This window comes from Chiloscyllium plagiosum, unplaced genomic scaffold (genome assembly GCF_037043375.1).
Source record: "Chiloscyllium plagiosum isolate Xiang-an unplaced genomic scaffold, Cpla_swu_hap1 HiC_scaffold_17, whole genome shotgun sequence".
Taxonomy (NCBI): Eukaryota; Metazoa; Chordata; class Chondrichthyes; order Orectolobiformes; family Hemiscylliidae; genus Chiloscyllium; species Chiloscyllium plagiosum.
Window position 1 is genome coordinate 23,902,437 of NW_028270155.1, and position 21,488 is coordinate 23,923,924.

The following is a 21,488-nucleotide window of genomic DNA, read 5'->3' on the forward strand; positions in this document are numbered from 1 at the left end:
ACAAAAGAATGAAAATGTTGCAGAAATTCTGCAGATCTGGTAGCAGCTGTTGCGAGAGAAACAGCTAATGTTCTGAGTCCAATGTGGTATTTTTTCAGAACAGGTGAAACGTTCAATACAGATTTTCCGATGGTCAGACAGTTATTATTCCAGCATAGATGTGAGTTGTGCTTGGAGTTCTCATTGTGGCAGATTCTGAAGGGATTGTCCTGTGGAAATTTCCTGGAACCCACAAAGTTTCAATTTAAATTGGAGACTTCAGCAGTTCTTATGGAAGTAAGTGAAATAGTTACTCAGGAAATATTTTATTTTTAAATACCCAGTGTAACTCCTGAGCAATGTGGAGGGAAGATGATGGCTTAATAGTATCATTGCTAGACTATTAATCCAGAAACTCAGCAAATGTTCTGGGGACCCGAGTTCAATTTGAAATTTGAATTCAATAATAAAAAGTCTGGAATTAAGAATCTACTGATGATCATAAAACCATTGTCAATTGTTGGAAAAACCCATCTGGTGGACTAATGCCCTTCAAAGGGAGGACATCTGCCATCCTCACCTTGTGTGGCCTACATGTGACTCCAACTTCATAACAATGTGATTGACCCTCAATTGCCCTCAAGTAATGGCCAAGTAAGCCATTCAGTTGTGCCAACTGTTACAAAGTCTCAAAGAAATGAAACCGGATAGATCACCTCTCATCGATCAAAGCACTGGAAAAGACAATGGCAGAAACAGCCATGTTGACCCTGCAAAGACCACCTTATGAACATCTGGGGCTAGTGCTAAAATTGGGAGAGCTTTCTCACAGATGAGGCAAGCAATAGTCTGCCATAGTCATGCGCCCACATCCCACAAACTGAATTTAAAAGGTAACAACTAAACTGACTTACCTCATATATCCCCAACTACACATCCCTGAGACCCAAACTTCCAGATCTTGATCTGATCCCACACTGAGACCCTCAAATACCCCTTCTCTAATGTGGCCTAGTTTGGACCAGGCCCTAAAGCAACCAGACCAATCCCCTTGGGCCTGGCCTGACCAGGCCTGACCACCACCTTTCCCACTATCCCCACCCCCACGGCTCCACAAGACCCAATCTGATCTAACCCAAACCGTAACTTGGACCCGACCCAACCACTCTCCTCTATCCTACCCCTCCACTGCCAGACCCAAATGGCCAGATATGATACTTCACCTCTCTGCCTGACCCAATTTCTCCCATCCATTAAAATTTGCACTAGACATACATCACTTAACCTGTCACCTTGCACGCTATCCCTGACTCATCTAGCACCCTACCTTCCTGGCACGTGGCTCCCTCCCCAGCTGGCATCTAGTCTGATATATACCCACTATTCATTTAGCATCCTACTCCTGGCACACAAACCCTCCCGACCTGGCACTCTACTTAGCTTCTACCCACTCAGCACCTTAACATCACACTTACTTAATGTACTCACACTTTGACATCAGTTGTGAAAATGACTGTCAGGACCATAACATTTCAGATTATGGCACAACCATTGCTGTGAAAAGAGAGTGTGGCTTGTTATAGAGTCACAGAGAAAAACAGCACAAAAACAGACCCTCCGGTCCAACACGTCCATGCCAACCAGATATCCTAAATTAATCTACTCCCATTTACTAGCATTTGGCCTAGATCCCTCTAAATCTTTCCTATTCATGTACCCATCCAGATGCCTTTTAAATGCTGTAAGTGTACCAGCCTCCACCACTTCCTCTGGCAGCTTATTCCATACAAATACCACATGCTGCATGAAAAGATTGCCCCTTAGGTCCATTTTAAATCTTTCCCCGTCACATTAAAATATGCTCTCTAGTTTTGGATTCCTCAACCCTAGAGAAATGACCTTGTCTGTTTACTCTATCCATATCCTCATGATTTTATAAACCTCTTAGCAATTTTTGAGAAGATTTGTAGCTCAGGTTGATGATAAGTCTGTAAGTTAGCTTGCTGAGCTTGAAGGTTTGTTTTCAGATGTATCGTCACCATACTAGTGAGACTAACATCATCAGTGAGATTCTCTGGTGGTATGTCTCACCTCTATATTTATAAGTTTTGGTTTCTTAAGGTGGGTGATGTCATTTCCGGTTCTTTTTCTAAAGGGAAGGTAGATAGGGACTAAATCGATGTGTTTACTGATGAAGTTCGGTTAGAATGCCATGCCTCTAAGAATTCTTGTGCATGTCTTTGTTTCGCCTGTCCTAGGATGTGTGTGTTGTTCCAATGTGGTGTCCTTCTTTGTCTATATGTATAGAAACTAGTGATAGTGGGACATATCCTTTGGTGGCCACTTGGTGTTCACGTATCTTGGTGGCAAGTTTCCTGCTAGTTTATCCAATGTAGTGTTTTTTACAGTTCTTGCATGGTATCTTGTAAATAACATCAGTTTTGCTGGTGGAATCTATTGGATCCTTTAGGTTCATTAGTTGCTGTTTAAGTGTGTTGGTAGGTTTGTGGGCTATCATGATGCCAAGGGGTCTGAGTAGTCTGGACGTCATTTCTGATATGTCTTTGATGTAAGGTAATGTGGCTATAATATTTGGTTGCATTGTGTCTGCGTGTTTGGGTTTGTTTCTGAGGAATTGGCAAATTGTGTTTATTGGATACCCGTTTTTCTTGAAAACATTGTACAGATATTTTTCTTCTGCTTTTTGTAGTTCTTGGGTGCTGCAGTGTGATGTAGCTCATTGAAATAATGTCTTTATGCAGCTCCGTTTGTAGGCGTTGGGATGATTGCGTCCATAAACCCCTTTAAGGCCACTCCTCAGCCTCCACGCTCCTGGGAAAACAGCCCCAGCCTACTCATCCTCTTCCTCTAGCTCAAACCCTCCAAACCTGGCAACATCCTTGCATTCTGAACCCTTTCAAGTTTCACAACATCCTTCCTATCAGAGTGAGACCAGAACTGAATGCAATATTCCAATTTTGGCCTAAACGTTGTCCTGTACAACCACAACATGACCTCTAAACTCCTATACTTAATGCACTAACCAATAAAGGCAAGCATATTAGATGCCTTTTTCACTATCCTATCTACATGTGTATCCACTTCCAAGAAACTATGAATCTGCATTCCAAGGTCTCTTTGTTCAGCAAATAAATAATAATGAATAGCAGTGGACCAGCACTGATCCTTGATTAACACTGCTGGTCACAGGCCTCCAGTCTGAAAAGTAACCTTCCATCACCACCCTCTGTCTTCGATCTTCAAGCCAGTTCTGTATCCAAATGGCTAGTTCTCCCTCCATTTCATATGGTCTACCATGAGGAACCTTGTCAAACGCCTTACTGAAGTCCATAATGATCACATCCACCACTCTGCTCTCATTAATCCTCTTTGATACTTCTTCAAAAAATTCAATCAAGTTTGTGAGATATGATTTCCCACAAACAAAGAATGTTGTGCATGACTGTTGACTATCCTTAACCAGTCCTTGACTTTCCAAATACATGTAAATCCTGTCCCTCAGGTTTCCCTCCAACAACTTGCCCACCACTTCTGTCAGGCTAACCAGTCTATAGTTCCCTGGCTTTTCCTTAACACCTCTCTTAAATAGTGGCATCATGTTAACCAACGTCCAGTCATCTGACACCTCACCTGTGACTATCAATGATACAAATATCTCAGCAAGGGAATGTTAATTTCTTCCCTAGCTTCCCACAGAGTTCTAGGGTATACCTGATCAAGTCCTGGCATTTATCAACCTTTATGCGTTTTAAGACGTCCAGCATTTCCGCCTCTGTAATATGGACATTTTTAAAGATGTTGTTATTTATGCCCCACATTCTATATCTTCCATGTCCTTCTCCACAGTAAACACTGATGCAAAGTATTTGTTTAGTATCTCCCCTATCACCTGCAGTTTCACACAAAGGCGGTCTTGCTGATCTTTAATGGGCTCTATTGTCTCCCTAGTGACCCTTTTGTCCTTAATATATTTGTAGAATCCCTTTGGATTCTCCTTAAACCTGTTTGCCAAAACTATTTCATGTCCCCTTTTTGCCCTCTTGCTTTCCCTCTTAAGTATACTCCTACTCTTTTTATACTCTACTAGGGAATCACTCAATCTCTGCTGTCTACACCTGCCATATGCTTCCTTCTTACTCTTGAACAAAACCTCAAATTCTCCAGTCACCCAGCATTCCTTACACGTACCAGTCTTTTCCTTCACCCTAACAGGAACTACTTTGTCTGGACTCTCGTTATCTAATTTTTGAAGGCGTTCCAGCCATCCCTTTACCTGCAAACATCCACCCCTTAAGACTGTCAAAATTGGCCTTCCTCCAATTTAGAACTTTAACTTTTAGATTTGGTCTATCCTTTTCCATCACTATTTTAAAACTAATGGTATTATGGTCACTGGCCCCAAAGTGCTCCCCTGTTGACACTTTAATCACCTGCCCTGCATTTTTTCCCAACAGTAGGTCAAACTTTGCACCTTTGCTAGTTGGTACATCTACATACTAAATCAGAAAATTTTCTTGTACACACTTAACAAATTCCACTCCATTCAAGCCCTAAACTCTATGGCAGTCCCAGTCAATGTTTGGGAAGTTAAAATCCCCTACCACAACAACCCTATTATTCTTACAGATAACTGAGATCTCCTTACAAATTTGTTTCTCAATTTCCCACCAACTATGGGGGGGGGGGGGTGGGTGGGTCAACAGTAAAAACCTAATAAGGTGATCATCCCTTTCTTATTTCTCAGTTCCACCCAAATAACGTCCCTGGATGTATTCCCAGGAATATCCTCCCTAGCTTTGGGCTACAAAAGAATTGTTGGAATTGTATGACTCCACATTTCTGAGGGAGTGCAATCTCCTCCTTTTGTGGTAAAGCATGACAAGATGTTCAAAGTTCAAGATGGCAAGTCTCAAAGTAGGTCACTCCAGCTGGAGCATCTTGGCTTCACCAGTTCTTTTTCCTTTTTCTTTCTTTTTATCTTCTCTTTTCTGCAGTTTTTCTTCCACCTCTCCACAACTTTTAACTTCTTAAACTTATCTAGAGGGAATAGGGAATGGAGGTGAGTCCAAGTCCAGCAAGCACACGAGACCATACTGAGCAGGAGACAAGTCCGATAGGTAAGTCCTCCAGATGAATCCTGGAGGCGAGTCCCGGAGGTGGGTCGTGGGTCAGAGCCCCTAGTGGGAGGCATTCTGAGCCCATGCCAGCCTGGGAGACAAGTCCTCGAAGTGAGTCTGGGCCAGAGGCCAGTGTGTGGAGGCCGTAAGGTGTCGCGTTCTGAAGTTTGGTGGGTATGGACTCAGTGAAAAGGACTATAATTTGAGTACTTCGCAAAGATACTTTTATTCTTAATCTGGACTTTGTGTCAGATGAGTACCTTTTAAAATTTGTATTCTTATGTTAAACTTTTTTTTTACTCTTTCAATTCTGAAACAAATACTTAAAGTATCTGTATCTAGATACCCAGTACCAAAGTGGCAACATTAAAAATTTTCACTGCACTCACATGCACATGACAATAAAGGCTATTCTGTTCTATTCTAAAGCAGGGTCTGTGAAAGTTTGTTATTCCTTGGTAAATTCAGCCTTTTGCTTTTTTTTAGATCTCCAGCATCCACCATATTCCTCTTTTGTTTAGTATTTGTCAATATAAACCAGATTGACATTCTTGTGCAATACTGAGAAGATGCTTCATGGCCAGAAGTATTGTCTTGTGGACAGGATATTAAATCTGCTCTTCTCAGGAGGACGTAAGAAGTCCTACGACATTATCTAATGAAAAGCAGAGGAATTCTCCATGGTTCACTGGCCTCTGTGTAGCCCATCAAGAATAGATTATCTGATCATCTCTTACTGTTTTTGGGAGCATGCTAAGTTCACATTGAATGTTATTATAGCAGCGATCACACTTCACAGTGACTTAAAAGAACACTTAGAGCGGATACCTGCACTACACTGTCTTAACTCAATGTTACTATAGTGATGTATCCGTCCCTTGAGATGTTTCCCCTGCCCAGCATGATGACAAGGCTGAAAAAGGGCCTTTATTAAAATTAAGAACCTCTATCTCACTGACATGGCTTTATCCCAGATTGCATCCAATAATCTGCTCTGAACATTCCGTTCATAATTAACACTAACAAATTCCATCACAGAAGCTGAGACAATACATAACATTCTAAAAGAACGACCAAATTAAACAATCCACAACATTCTAAGAAAAAAATCAATTTATCCTGTCTTCCAAAGGACTCTTTACCAAATTTTACTGAAATTTTCCAATTAGATTCTCAAATACATTGTTAACAAATAGACTAATGATCCGAAAATATTACCTTCACCTACCTTCAATAGAGGAGTTAACAATTCTTTATGTGAAAAACAAGAGACCTTGAGGTCAATAATGCTATATTAACTGACATCTTTCTTTCTTAATATGGTGCATAAACAGTTAAGTGGGCCTGGGAGTTACAGGTAACACCGCAGAAGTGCCTTCAAATATTCATCAAGATAAATAAGTGACATTGATGGAAATTATGGCGAGGAGAAACAGAAACATAGAAAATACATTATTTCTAAAGCTTAGCATCCATGCTTTGGGAAGATTTTAGAATTTGTTTTAATTGAATGTTTGGTGTTCGTAAGGTATCTTTTGAACAGAATGAAAGTAATAAACCAATTGCTGTCAATTTATCATAACCTGGTTATGATATATCTTTAATGAATATAGATTGAGAGAGAAACATTCCTATTGGCAATTTGATGTTATTTTCTCCATACCAGTTCATACGGCAGTACACAGTGCATTACTGGAAGGTCAATATGTGGCAGTTCTAGTCAAGCTGTGCTGGATAAATTAAAGCTGTCACTGGCATGATGTAAGGATCCTGTGCATGCCTTAAAACGATATGCATCACGTGACTAAAAACCCATAATGGGCCAAAAACCTTCTGGCGCTTCTCCAGCCACAAGAACCATTTAATATTTTGCCAATGTATTTTATGAAAATGGCGCAGATATGAAAACTATGAAATATGATTTTGGTGGTTATAGGAAAGATCATTTACGTTATTTTACGGGGTCAAATTTTGGAAAATCAAAGCATGACAAATTCCAATAGCTTATTATTGAAAAGCGTCAGGGCTAATTGTACAATATCATCGTTGAAAGAAAGTATGAGCACTGTTCATTTGTAATAATTGTAGTTGTTGTTTGCAGAATATAATTTTTTACTAATTCTAATGCATTTGAAGACTATTCCACTTCTACAATGGTATACTTTCACTTGGCTACTCACCAGTTGTCAGATGTAACAATTACATGAAGTAATGTTCAATTTTTTTTTTACTGTAGGAAATGAAGGCGTAACTCAGGCTGTAGCATTTCATGATGGAAGGTAAAGGGAGATGCACCATTTTAACTGACATTTTGTACTCCTCCTACCTCTTTCCATATTTTATGTCTTCACCCACCTGCCATGACTTAGAAATTAAAGCTTCCAAGATGCATTGCCTCACTAAACATTACAGATGTTCTAAAATGACCTCTACCAGAATGTGCTGCAATTTATGACCAGCAGCAGTCTGGTTTCCAACCAGCCTGTATTCTTTTGCTGCTGAAATTGGAATTGTGGATGTGACACCAGATCCATGCTCCATCTACTCTTTTATGCTCCCATTAAACTCCATGCAATCCTGAATCAGGAGCACAAAATCCAAACCTTTATCAAATTGCTGTATTTCTCTTTTATGCAATCTCAGTTCAATTATTTGGTATGGAACACTTACTCTGTTCTGTCGTCAATTTATTTTTAACTGTTGTTCCAAATTAATTTGAATTTAATCTATAAAATCCATTGTTATTTTGGAAACATTTCCATGATAAATTTCAATGTCCAGATTAGTAATGGAAATTTCCCATATAAACTCGTGACATAATAAGGTTTATCACCTGTCCAAACCGTGCATTAAAATCACTGGCAGAAAAATGCAATTGCAGTGTCAGAGGTTTACATACGTGATAATTGTACATAAAGGAATAATAGAAAAAAAGAATGTATTACTTCAAAATTGTGGAAAAGAAATTACATCTGTATACCTCGTACAATCTGTTGAGTAATCCCATGTTTTATTTCTGATTCGGCATGTAGCATGGCCAGGAATTTGGAAATATCTGTTCTGGGTTGAATATATATGCTGTCACTGATGGCAAGGTCCAAGAGACCAGAGATGTAGGGTCTTGGACCTCCTTATATGGCATGGACAAGGCATGGAAACCTTATCCAGTCCAACTACCCCTCGGGCAGGTACATTTTAAAAGCTTGTCTTGTACGTATAAAGTGAGAAATGACTGGGAGTTAGGTAGTCTTGAAATCAAGTCATCCATTAAGTAATAGACCCCTTATTTGTGTGTGTGTAGGGGTATAATACCTCTTTGAAGTATACCTAAGACATCAAACATTTTTTTTTCGTTATTGTATTGGCTGATGCCTTTCTAGCTAGAAATATGGAGACAATTGCTGCCTGACAAATGGTAGCTAATGGTTCAGTTAGTGGCCAAAATAATATTCCTTAAACAAAATTCTGCTGTTATATTTTTGTCACTTTTTTTGTGAACTTCTCACAATTAGGGGTATCTGAGCACATTACAATAGACACTTCTGTATTTATAGCCTTTCAGAAATGGTGATGTAGTTTTTGCCCTTAGTTCCTTAACCTCGGTGGCTGAGAACTATCTGATTCAAGTTTTCATGCTTGCCCCCGGCCCATTTATCCCTCTAACCTTCAACCTCATTTTGGGTGGCCTGGTGGCTGAGTGGTTAGCACTGTTGCCTCACAGTGCCAGGGATCTGGATTCAATTTCACCCACAGGTGGCTGTCTGTGTGGAGTTTGCACATTCTCCCACTGTCTACGTGGGTTTCCTCTGAGTGCTCTGGTTCCTTCCCATAGTCCAAAGCTGTGTAGGTTATGTGGAAGGGCCATGCTAAATTGCCCACAGTGTCCAGAGATGTGCAGGCTAGGTGAATTATAAATGGGAAATGCAGGATTATAAGGATAGGGTAGGGGGTTGGGTCGGAGTGGGATGCTCTTCAGAGGGTTAGTATGGACTCGATGGGCCTAATGGCTTACTTCCATACTGTAGGCACTCTATAATTCTAACTTAAGATGAGCTAAAGACTGTACTCGTTGTCTGTGCATAATAACATGGGAAACAGATAATTTCACTCTTCTAACGAAGAATAACAATATTGTGCCTTCTGCCATAGGTTAAAGTCTACTGATAAACACGCGAATGGAACCTAACCATACGATATTGATTAGATTAACTTTTATAAGATATCCCAATGCTAGCTTTAAAAGGACATTAAAAATATCCATGCCCGCATGTCCCTGCTCTAAGTTGGATTGGTAATTTACTTACAGTACTATCACATTTCTTGAATTTTGCTTCATTCACTTGTAAAAGACATATCTGAAAACACTGAATGTGAGTACAGAGGAAGGTTATGTAATTTACAGTCGTACAAAAATATAGTTACAAAGATATTCAAAGGACTACATGTTGCAATGAGGATACATTCCATTCTGATCATAATTTTCTGAAAATCTTGAATTATGACATTTCACAGTAAGATTGGGGTGATTGAGAGATTTTTTTTAAGCACTGATCTGGATTTTCTTCATAAATACTGGGTGATACAGGGGTGGAAAATCAAGAGAAATAGAGCGAGATCAACTCACACTTAAAATGGTCTTTGGAATTTATTTTCATTTCTCCCTTTAAATTGGTGCATGCAATCCAGTTCTAAATTACTATCTAAATGCAAGTGACAGTCAGAAGCCACTTCTCTCAGTTTACCTCAAAAAACAATTCCTATTAGCACACTTAATGGGATTCTTCGACTGCTTTCCTAAACTGACCAATAGGAGACCCATATTCATTTCCTTTGTCTTCTTGATGCATCTAAAGAGCTACAATAAATGAACTATTACCCCGCCTGTGATAATCCACTATTACACTAAAGGACACATAAGGCTGGATTCCGAATGCTGGAGGCAGACCTAATTACATATACATTTTGACTCAACAAATTGGGACAGCCACTCCCTGCTTCCTGCGATAAACCAAACTGTTGAGGGAAATTAAGACTGTTTCTAATTAATGTTACAATTTTTATGGCACCCTTGTTATATCAAGTTGGCAAGATATGTTTGTCAGAATTTGATTGATTACCTGGAGTAATTTATATTCATTTAATCCCAAACATAATCTTATTGTTTAGGGTTAGTTCCCCAGCCAGTTGCTATCTTGCTATTTGCATAAATCCATATTGATGTAAACAACTTGGAATTTAGTTGAAGGTAAATAAGCAAGCATAGAAAACAGCATTTCAAGTTTTGTCACTGTTTGACAGTAATCATGGAATAATTAGCAAAACTGGTTCAGCTTTAAGCACTGAAGGATAATGTACTTCTAGTACACTGTAACCCACGTATGATTTAGTATACTTCAATGAAATGAGATGCCCAACAGGATAAACTGTGTTCCTCTCTGATAAATTGCTGTGTTCTCCAGTGCATAAAAATCATTGTTGGCATTTGTAAGTTCTGCTTTTGGCATTTTGAGTAAACTGTGTCTTGGCTTTTCACTTCATATTAAAGTTGGATTCTGAAGGCCAGACAATCCATACCAGATGCAAAGAAAAGGAAAAGGTAATTCTCATACTAAATTAAGATGTAATGTGAATAAATCTCTAAATGTGGCGATCATTTGGTCCATACTTTGTGAGAGTTAATGTTTTTTCTCTTTTCAATGTTCAATCAAATTTTGTTCAACATGTTACGTTCAATCAGCAACACTCTCACCTGAGTCACAGCATTCTCGGTACAACCTCCACACCAAGACATGAGCACAATCAAGGCAAGCACTTCTGTGCAGTAAAGGGGGAGTGCTACACTGTTGGAGATGCTGGCTTTTGGATATGATGTCAAACCAAGACTGCATTTACCCTTTTAGATGGATGCAAATTCTACTTCAAAGAAGATCACAGGAGGGTGTCTGGCCAACATTTATCTCTGAGTCAAGGTCACAAAATGTTTATCCCGACTGTTGTTCATGCAACATTGCTATGCACAAATTGAGGTCATGTTTCCTAATTGTAACAGTGATTACACTACAAAAGTACTCTCTAAGTGCTTAAGGATGCTTGATAGTTATGATTGGTGCTGTACAAAAGTAAGTAATCGCACTGCTCCTGCTTTTCTGCAGCACAATACATTTTGACATTTCTGACAGGGTCTTTTGAGCCTGGCTTTTTCAGGAATGCATAGAGTTTCAGTGGGCAACTGACTGTGTCAAAACTGCCAAACTTTCCAAGTCTCTAGACAGAGTGAATGTTGGAAGGATATTTTCCTTGGCTGAGGTGGGTTGTGGATTGTCATAAAGCATGGGGAAGTGTCTTAGAATAAGGGACAATCTATTTAGACTGAGATGAGAAGAGATCTCTGTACCCACAGGGCAATGATTTCTTTTAACCTCCAAGTCCTATGAAAGTTCAGTCATCGAGTAGTTTTAAGATAAATACTAAAAGCTTGCTGGACACTAATGACATCAAGGGATATGGAGGTAATTGGGAAAATAGCATGAACATTGACGTTAAGTATAATCTAGACTTGTGATGTGAGCTGGACTGTCTGAATATCTTACTCATGCTCCCATGCTTATAAATGGGCACAAGTAGCTGTGGCATATAGGTAGGGTGGTGGGCAGCAAGCAGTAGGAAGATGGGTGGATGGGGTCAGTCAGTTCAAGAGCTGTTGCTAGGCCAGGGACATGGGCTAGTCAGGTTGGGTGGCGAGTGTTAGTCTGACATCTCCAGTCAAACTTAGAATCAGAGATTTTTTTGAAGGGTTCCAGTGAGCAGGGATTTGCCCATCAGAAGTTCAAACTTACTGGGCAATTCCCATGCAGTCAGGACTACCATGGGGCCCTGACATACATCTTAGAGTCATAGAGTCATAGAGATGTACAGCATGGAAACAGACCCTTCGGCCCAACCCATCCATGCCGAACAGATATCCCAACCTAATCTAGTCCCACTTGCCAGTAGCCACCCCATATCCCTCCAAACCCTTCCTATTCAAATACCCAACCAGGTACCTTTTAAATGTTGCAATTGTACCAGCCTCCACCACTTCCTCTGGCAGCTCATTCCATACACGTACCACCCTCTGTGTGAAAAAGTTGCCCCTTAGGTCTCTTTTATATCTTTCCCCTCTCACCCTAAACCTATGCCCTCTAGTTCTGGACTCCCCCACCCCAGAGAAAAGACTTTGTCTATTTATCCTATCTTAGTTCATTGCTCCATCTCTGATCATCTGGCAACCAGAGCATCTGGGCCCACATGTATCTTTGTCTAATTTAATGTCACCAAAAAAGCCTTACAGTTCCAATTTTAACTCCCTGCACTCGGGAAGTGGACTGAAGCCAGTTTAGCGGTGTATAAACCAAAATGGGAAAAAGTGACTATTTCTGACACTATTCAGGTACATCTGTTTTATACCTGAGAAGAGGAGTGCTGAGGTCCAACTTCATCAACAGCCAAAGGAATGCAGTTTGAAAATACGCATGCTTCCATTTTTCTTTGGAACACAGATTTTGGCAAAGTAGCAGCGGGAATCCCTTTGCCCAACCTGTGTAGGCACTGGTCCCACTATCAAGTTTATGGAAAATAATTTTTAAGGAGACCCTCAGTCCAGTCCAGCCTAGCCACTATGGAAGCATTGCTGGTGAGGCAGATAGCCTGAAACTGATTTGCCAAGTGACTGAGCTGCTGAGGATTTTGCAATCAGTGGTGAAGATCTCTCCAATTTACTCAGATGTAACTCAAGGATTAATTTCTATCAAGCTTGATCTGGGTGATCTTCATAAAAATTGGATCCAAATACTGAGAAATTCAATTAAGCATCAAGGTAATGGTGTTACTCTGCATCATAGATGAGCTGTCCAGACAACTGAGCTCATTACCCCGCACACCAGCTGAGGTTACCATGAAGAACTCTCTTGAGGCATCATGACAGTCTGGTTGAATCACCACCAGTCACCTCCCTGTCTTTCTCCAAAGAAGGAGCAGCCCTATTGTCCAGTTGGACTATGGTGACTTTATCTTTAATGGCATCATAACAATTAAGATGTAATTCCCAATTATGCTATATTTTTACATAAATAAGAAAATATAATCAATGTACTTTAAATTTTAATCAAAATAATCCTCAGCTGGTATTTAGTTCATTTGTTTACATGAGTCCTGAATGTAACGGAGCTGATCAATGAATGATCCCAGCTGCAGGTTAAACTATCTAGAGCCTAACTTTCATGTGCATCTGGAATTTGTGTAAACAAGGCAAGAAACTATGCATCTCCCTAACCATCCAATTTGATGAATTATGAAATGAATAGCACATAATGTGAAGCAAGAAGTGTCAGTTAGAACAGTAAATTCAATGTCAAACTTTGTACAGAAGGTGAGATAAAAGGGAATGGAAGAAAGGAGAGATAAAGACAGAGAACGAGAAAATAGGACAGAAAGCAACATCGGAAAGAAATTGTTTCATATTCTCCAGATATTGAAGGCTGGAAAATGGGATTTGACATTGATAATAGTTAATGGTTATAGCCAAAGAAATTGCTTGGCAGTAATTAGTACCTACAATGCCGACACAAAAGAGTACTGAGATTGAAAGGAGGTTCTAACTTGCTGTACCAAGTTTACTTCATTTCTACAATGCAAATACAGGAACATCATGCCATTCAATATTTCTCACTGGTGAACAGATGTCCAGATACTTTTCTTGAAAGCTAAGAAAGGAGTGGTTCAACTTAATTGGGAACCATTGTAGTTCTTAACTGCTCATCTGCCCTCATCTGAAATTGCTGTCTAATTTGTACATAAATAATGGGAAGTACCATTGAATTCACCATTATTTTTGTGTTAATGGAAAAAAAATTAATTAGTTTTAACCTACAAAATAATGTTGTTTGTTTAAGTAATGGTTAGAGATAAGTTGCATAGAATTGGTCTTGCGTTGTTTAATTAACGCTTGTTATAGCTAAAATTACCATTCTCATATACAATGAAGATTTCTTGACTAAATAATGAAAACTCAATTTCACGAGCTTTCAAACAGAATAGGTATTCAAATATTCAAGGTTTGCACTGGAATCCAAGGCTGTTGCTGCTTTAACAATAAATATGTTTTGAATAGTTTCATGAGGATAATCTTCAAATAACAGTCTTTATATGAAGAATGCAGTTTTGAATATGTCAAAGTAATCAGAATTATATAATTCACAGTTAGCATTGCGTCCTCACTGTGTCAATGTCATCACTATAGCAACAATTTAAATTGTTATAATTTGCAACTTCATACTTAGCCTGACCCTTTTTCGAAGACATCAATAACCCATTCCACTATTGTAGGCAAGACAATATTGTTAGCAGGCAAACTTAGAAAATATGAGACCTTTGTTATTGATTCATTGCTTTAGCATCTTCTATTTTTTTGAATGTAAATATTGTTTTGCATGTAATTAAAAAAAATCCAGAGAAGAAAAAGTCTTAGAACAGCAAGTATGTTCTGTTCCAATGTGATTTGACTATCAGGAAATTGCAAATATTATGAATCAGACTGCTTCTGCTTATCTCGAAAGAGAAAACCTTTTTTTTTAAATTAAGGCATCTTTTTTAGGTTCTAAGAGATTAATTCTCAACCTCAGCTGCCACAAATATGGTATTGTCAATGTTTTTCTGAGGAATACTTTTAAAGAAGACTGACCAGTTGATAAGAAACAACTTACAGCCGCAGACTTTTCTCTACTTCCAAGCTTCAACTTGGAGAACTGTGTGGTTGCTTAAAATAAGGCAGACTAAATTACAATATTCAATATTTGAATAAGATCTCATGCAGATTTTGAGGATTAACAATTTGTCCGCTTTGCAAATCTCCTATTTCCCCATTTTCTAGCAACAACAATCTGTCAGTCTTTTATATTTTCCCTGGTGTTTTCCTGAGTACATATCTTTCGTTGCACATCATGGAAATGGAGAGGTCCAGGAAAGGGAAGGAGGTGTCTGAGATGGTCCAGATTAACTTAAGGGCAGAGTGTAATGTGTTGGTGAAGGTGATGACCTGTTCAACCTCCTCGTGGGAGCATGAGCTAGCGCCAATACAATCATCAGTGTAGCAGAGGAAAAGGTGGGGAATGGTGCTGGTGTAACTGGAGCAACAAGGACAGAACCCATCTGGTCCTTACTTTCCCCACCAACCTCCGAGTACATCACATCAACCTCCATCATTTCTGCCACCTACAAACGGACCCCATCAGAGGTATATTTCCCTCCCCATCCCTATCCGCTTTCCTTAAAGACAATCCCCACTGCGATTCTCTTGTCAGGTCCATGCCCCCCACCAACCTCCCCTCCCCTCCTGGCACCTTCCACTGCTGGAGTTGCAAAACCTACACCCACACCTCCTCCCTCACCTCCGTTCAAGGCCTCAGAGATTCCTTCCACATCCATCAGAGTTTCACCTGCACTTCCACACATGTCATTTACTGTATCAGTTACTCCCAATGCGGTCTCCTCTACACTGGGGAGACAGGACGCCTACTTGCAGAGCACTTCAGAGAACATCTCTGGGACACCTGCACCAACCAACCCCACTGCCTGTGGCCGAACACTTCAACTCCCCCTCCCACTCTGCAAAGTACATGCAGGTCCTGGGCTTCCTCCATTGACAAACCTTAACCACCCACGCCCTGGAGGAAGAACATCTTGTCTTCCGCCTGAGGACCCTCCAACCCCATGGCATCAATGTGGATTTCACCAGTTTCCCCTCCCCAACCTTATCCAAGTTCCAACTTTCCTACTCAGCACTGCCCTCATGACCTGTCCTACCTGTCCATCTTTCTTCCCATTAACCACTCCACTCTCCTCTCCAACCTATCACCATTACTCCCACCTGCATCGACCTATCACACACTCAGCTACCTTCGCCCCAGCCCCACATCTCACCACCCGCTCAGCTCACAGCCTCATTTCTGCTGAAGAGCGTATGCCCGAAGCATCCATTCTCCTGCTCCTCAGATGCTGCCTGACCTGTTTTGCTTTTCCAGCACTACACTCTCGACAATAAGCACAAGCAACCTATGGACTGCTTTGACACGAAGATCAATGCCGTCCAACAGACTGCTTTTGCTGAATCCTTCTCTTCCTCTGACTACCAAGAAAATAATTCCTGTCACTCTTCCCCCTACTGGCCCCAAACTATTTTCTTTAATTTTTTCTCCCATTTCCTCTCATGTCCTCTCCAATCTCACCTTGTCCATGAGATTCAATTCCTCCTCCCAAAATTCTGACAACCCAATTCTCCCTCCTAGTCCCCTTGCCAGACGACAGTGATAACGATTCTCTCCCTAAAGACCTCTTGTGGTGCAGGGAAAGTGTCTGTACTCCTGGACCGAAAGACCCGGGTTCGAGTCCCACCTGCTGCAGAGGTGTGTAATAACAGGCTGATTCAGAAAAATAGGTTAATAAAAAGAAATGAAAGAAAGAACAACTCTCTTGCTATGTCCCTCTTGTGGTTCAGAATGTAATATCCCTACCCCTAAATCAGGAGGCCTGGGTTCAAGTCCCACTTACTCCAGGGGTATACATTAATATTGCTGAACAGGTTGATTAAGAAAATAGGTTAAATAAAACCTACTTCCACCAAGGTTCCATTTCTGCTACAGCACTGAGACAGCTTGATAAAAGTCACAAATAACATTCTGCATGACTATTATACAAAGAAATGACCCCTCCTCAAATTTCTCCATGTATGCAGCTTTGACAGTGTTGATCATAGCATTTTACTTCAACATCAATTCACCATGGCCCAGCTGAATGGACTGTTTCTCACCTTCTGTTCTTATCCATCTACTTATTGCCAGAAACTCACTTGCAGCGTCTTCCCTTCCTGCTATTGCACTGTGAATATTGGTGTATCTCAGATACATCTTTGACGACTTTCATTTGCCATCTATGTGCTGCACTTTAGCAACACCATCCCAAAGGACCCCACCTCTAGCTGAGTATGGTCTCTCAACTCTCCATAGTTGCTAAGTTGTCATATTACATGGCTAATATTTAATCCAGGATGAACAGAAATGTTCTCTAATTAAATATTGTGAAAACTCAAGGTGATGTCTTTGGTCCTCATCCTAAACTTTGCTCACTCATAACTGACATCATTCCTCTCCCTGGTGCCAGTCTGAGACTCAATTAGTCAATTCATGACCTTGGTGTCATATTAGGTACATTTCCAACCATACGTTCAGTTGAGCTATCAGTTTCTGCTTTGATACTATCTGCCTTCACACCATCTCAATTCCTTCAGATGCTGAAGCTTTTATTTACATTGTTATCTTTAGTCTTGGCTTTCCCAATCTGTTCTTTTCTGGTCCACCACCATCCAAAATACTGCTGCATGTCTCTTAAAAAACTTCAAGTCATCTTCTCTCATAATCTCTGTGCTCACTGACTAACATTGGCTCCCAATCAAGCAATGTCCTGATTGAAAAATTCTCATTGTTGTTTCCAAACCCTTCCACATTCTCATCTCTCTCGCAACTCGACAATCACACCCTCCCCCATAAATCTCTAGAACTCCCTCCCTTGTTGATTATGTCTTCAATCACCTACAAGGGTCTTAATCTCCAGAGTTCTCCTCTTGTACCTTTTTCCTTTTCAACCTCATTTTTCTTTTTTAAAACACCATTTAAAATTTCCTCTTTGATCAATGTTACTAAGCATTTGGCCATATGACCTCATGGGTTGTTATGTGGCTCATTGTCATATGTTTTACAATGTTCGGCTGAAGTACCTTTCGCAGGTTAAAGGAGCTACAACAATGAAGGTTTTTTTTTTGTTATCATTAAATCTTTAGGAGTACAATATGTATTCTGGTCTGCAAATGTCTTAATGTGCATAGTCCCTTGCTGATCTCAGGCCACAATCAGGAATTTGTTGAGTGAGGAATCATCCCTAACGCTGAGGTTTGCCAATAACAAAACTCAAATGTTTTCAATCGATTTCATTCCCTGTCATGTGTGCTCTACATAAAACATGGGTCTTTGGTTCAATATCTGCTGATGCTCCATCTTCAGCCATTTTCTTCGCAATTTTTGATGGCTAGTTTGACATTGCCTTCCACTCTCAGGGCAGTGTGAAGACACAGTATCAAAGTCATCCTGAGATGGAACAGGAACTGAAATTGCTCTGTGGGTTGTACTCTGAACGATATGCTAACTGAACTCACCAGCCCCTCTGTGTTTCAAGATACCACACTTTCTGCGGCTGCTGCAAAATTTTGCTCGGTGACATGATAAATGGTCTCTGTCACATCTTTGTGCAGAAGCATTCATTTGCAAATGGAGGTAGTCTACTGACAGTTGGTGATGTTCAGCTGAATGTATCAGTTATCCATAAATTAAACATTTATAATGCTCATTACATAATCTCCATAAATATGTGATTTAGAACTTGTTGAGTTATTGCAGGACACATTAAAATGACTGTAAAGTTTGCTTTGCATGGCTGTTGGATGGATTAATGACTCTCACTACCTGATTAATGGTCCCTGTCTGACACCTTTCTCAAAACTCCCCAGAGGCAATAAATCCACACTGTAACTGCTTACTGCAATATTTTATATTTACCATATTGGACAGATTAAAACTTGTGATTTAAAAACAAGACCAGCAGCTGAGCTTTCCTTCTTTTTTCCACCCTGAAACTACCAGTACATCAATTTATAAGCTTCTCTCCACATTTCAGTTTAAACTCTTTCGTACACTTCATTACACTTAGCCTCTGTTAATTAGATACTCAAATAAAAGTTAACCAATGATAGTCAGGTGGGAATATTTGTAGGATATGTGGCATAGAATTCCCTAACCAGACATATTCTCTAAAGTATTTTACTAGCATGAAGTATTTATCAAGAATATCCATTTCCCAAAGAAAAAAACAAATTGTAGATTTCACACAGATTCAAATAAACTTCAATCTAATATAAGTTGATGTTTTGCCAGTGACTTTTTTATGTTTTTATTTTAGATGGTTTTCATATTTCATCTTTCCTATTTTAGATTGAAGTGTTAATGGAAGTGCTAGAAAGCAATAGAGTTAAAATTATATTTTGTCACTTAATTTTTCAAAAGTGTAACTGAAGTCAACAGAAAGGTTCCCTCGTAGTCATGCACCAGCTGTTAAAATAAATGAACTTAAATCTCTGAGCAGGCATAAGAACATAAGCAGCAGCAGTAGGGATAGGCCATCCACACCCTTAATGCTGTTCCAACATTCAATAAGACCATGAATGAGCTTTAACCTTAATTCTACTTTCTTGTCATACGCTTTCATGCACAAAATGTAGCAACATCTGTCTTGCATATTTCCAATGATTGAGCATTTACAGCCCACAGAGGTAGAGAATTCCAAAGATTTATAACTGTCTGAGTAGAGAAATTTCTCTTCATTTCAGTGCTAAATGACCAATCCTTCCTCCTGAGACTATGAGCAGGATTTTATGTTTTTCAATGAGATTACCTCTATTCTTCTGAACTTCAGAGAATATAGACCCACTATATCCAATCTGTCCTCATTGGAAAACCCCTCATACAAGGACTGAACATAATAAAACTTTCTTATATCATCTACCAATCTTTAGGTAAGAAGACAAAAGCATAATAATTGCTGCAACCTCAGGAATGCATAATTCCATTGACCACTGGACCTGGTCCAATCCCTCTCTGCCAGACTCTCTGGTCTGAAAAACCAGTCTGAAACACAAAGATACTGTAAACATGCACCACTTTACCTCAAAACCTTCAGACCAATTTTTAATCTATGCCAATGTGTCAGGTTTTGAGAGATTCTCGTAACAATTTTGACGATTAAATCATTAATTTAGGGAGATAACCCATGTCATGATAAATTTTAACCGTTCAGTTTCTCCAATACCTCCTAAGTCTTTGTGTTATTGAATGAAAAACATAGAGAATATAAAATGTCTCATCCTAATATATGAAAACCAAAAGACCTGTGGAGGCTGTAAATCAGAAACAAAAACAGAAATTGCTGGAAAAGCTCAGCAGGCCTGGCAGCATCTGTGGAGAGAAATTGGAGTTAATGTTTCGGATCGAGTGACCCCTACTCAGAATGGTCTAATCACTTACACAGCAAACACTGCATACCCTCAGTTTCCAATAATTTGCTGCTTCTGGGGTTTTCTTTTGAGCCACTTAAGATTTTTTGTGAACTATGAATCTGTCACATCTTTTCATCCTGACTGAACCTGCCCACATTGCCTTTCTAAATGAACTAGTCTCCATCTTCCCATGCTACAGGACACCTTACTGCTAAGTAACTGTTTACCTTTTGCATTCCTCCTGTTTCTAATGCAGGAATTATTCACCTCAAGCTCGACTCCAAGGCTGTAAACCAAGGCATACATTGACAAACTTCAGACACCCACCAGCATGCAAAGAACAAATCCAAAATGAGGCTAAAACAGTGCCCTTCTCTTCTTAATGTACATAATATGGAAAGACAAATCAAATTTAAAGCTATACATGGTTCTGCCCACTTTAGAATCCAAGTTCCAAAAAATAATAATGATGATAATAATAACATATCATGAACCTTCACTGAAGCATTCCAATTCTGATCAATGCAAGACAAAAAGATTAATTTTGTCTCTTTTTAGTGAAGGGAACACTATGTACTACCGAGCAATTACATATTTCAAACATACTTTGAAATCAATTTTTCCTCTAAAGCACCAAGTTGTATTTTCTGCATGAAACTTCCATAGAGATATACATCATGCCCAATGAAAGCGTGCCTGGTTCATGACTTTACACATTGTTTGCACTTAATATATACATGGTTGAACTTTTTTAATATAAAAAAGAGAAGTACACAAATAAGACTCTGAAAGTGGCTGATGTACAGGCAACTCCTACAAATTCACAGCAACCTCTTACTTAAGTGTCTTTGGGCAAATTATCCATCATGAATAGAGAGGCCAAGATATGTAGAATTGACATTTGCTTTCCTTCTGTAGCTTAACCAAAAACACAAGTTCACATGCCAAGTTTGAATCTTAAAAAATGAGAGCTAGGCAGAACCCAAATCATTCTTAGTAACTGTGAAGAATTCATCCAATACTCCATTGCGTACTTATGTTTCAGACATCTGTAAGAATAACTAGGTGGTTATGGTACGGGATTTTAACTTTCCAAACATAGACTGGGACTGCCACAGTGTTAAGGGTTTAGATGGGGGATTCAGTATGTGGATGTATCTATAAGAGAAGGTGCAAAAGCTGACCTACTTTTGGGAAATAAGGCAGGGCAGGTGACTGAGGTGTCAGTGGGGGAGAAC

The 21,488-nt window shown here is 39.6% G+C and overlaps 1 protein-coding gene across 1 annotated transcript in view; it reads right to left on the bottom strand.

Annotated features, from left to right (window-relative positions):
• Window positions 1-21,488, bottom strand: part of cdh13 (cadherin 13, H-cadherin (heart)) — a 1,096,178-nt gene that overhangs the window by 49,500 nt on the left and 1,025,190 nt on the right. The gene's annotated exons all lie outside the window — the stretch shown is intronic.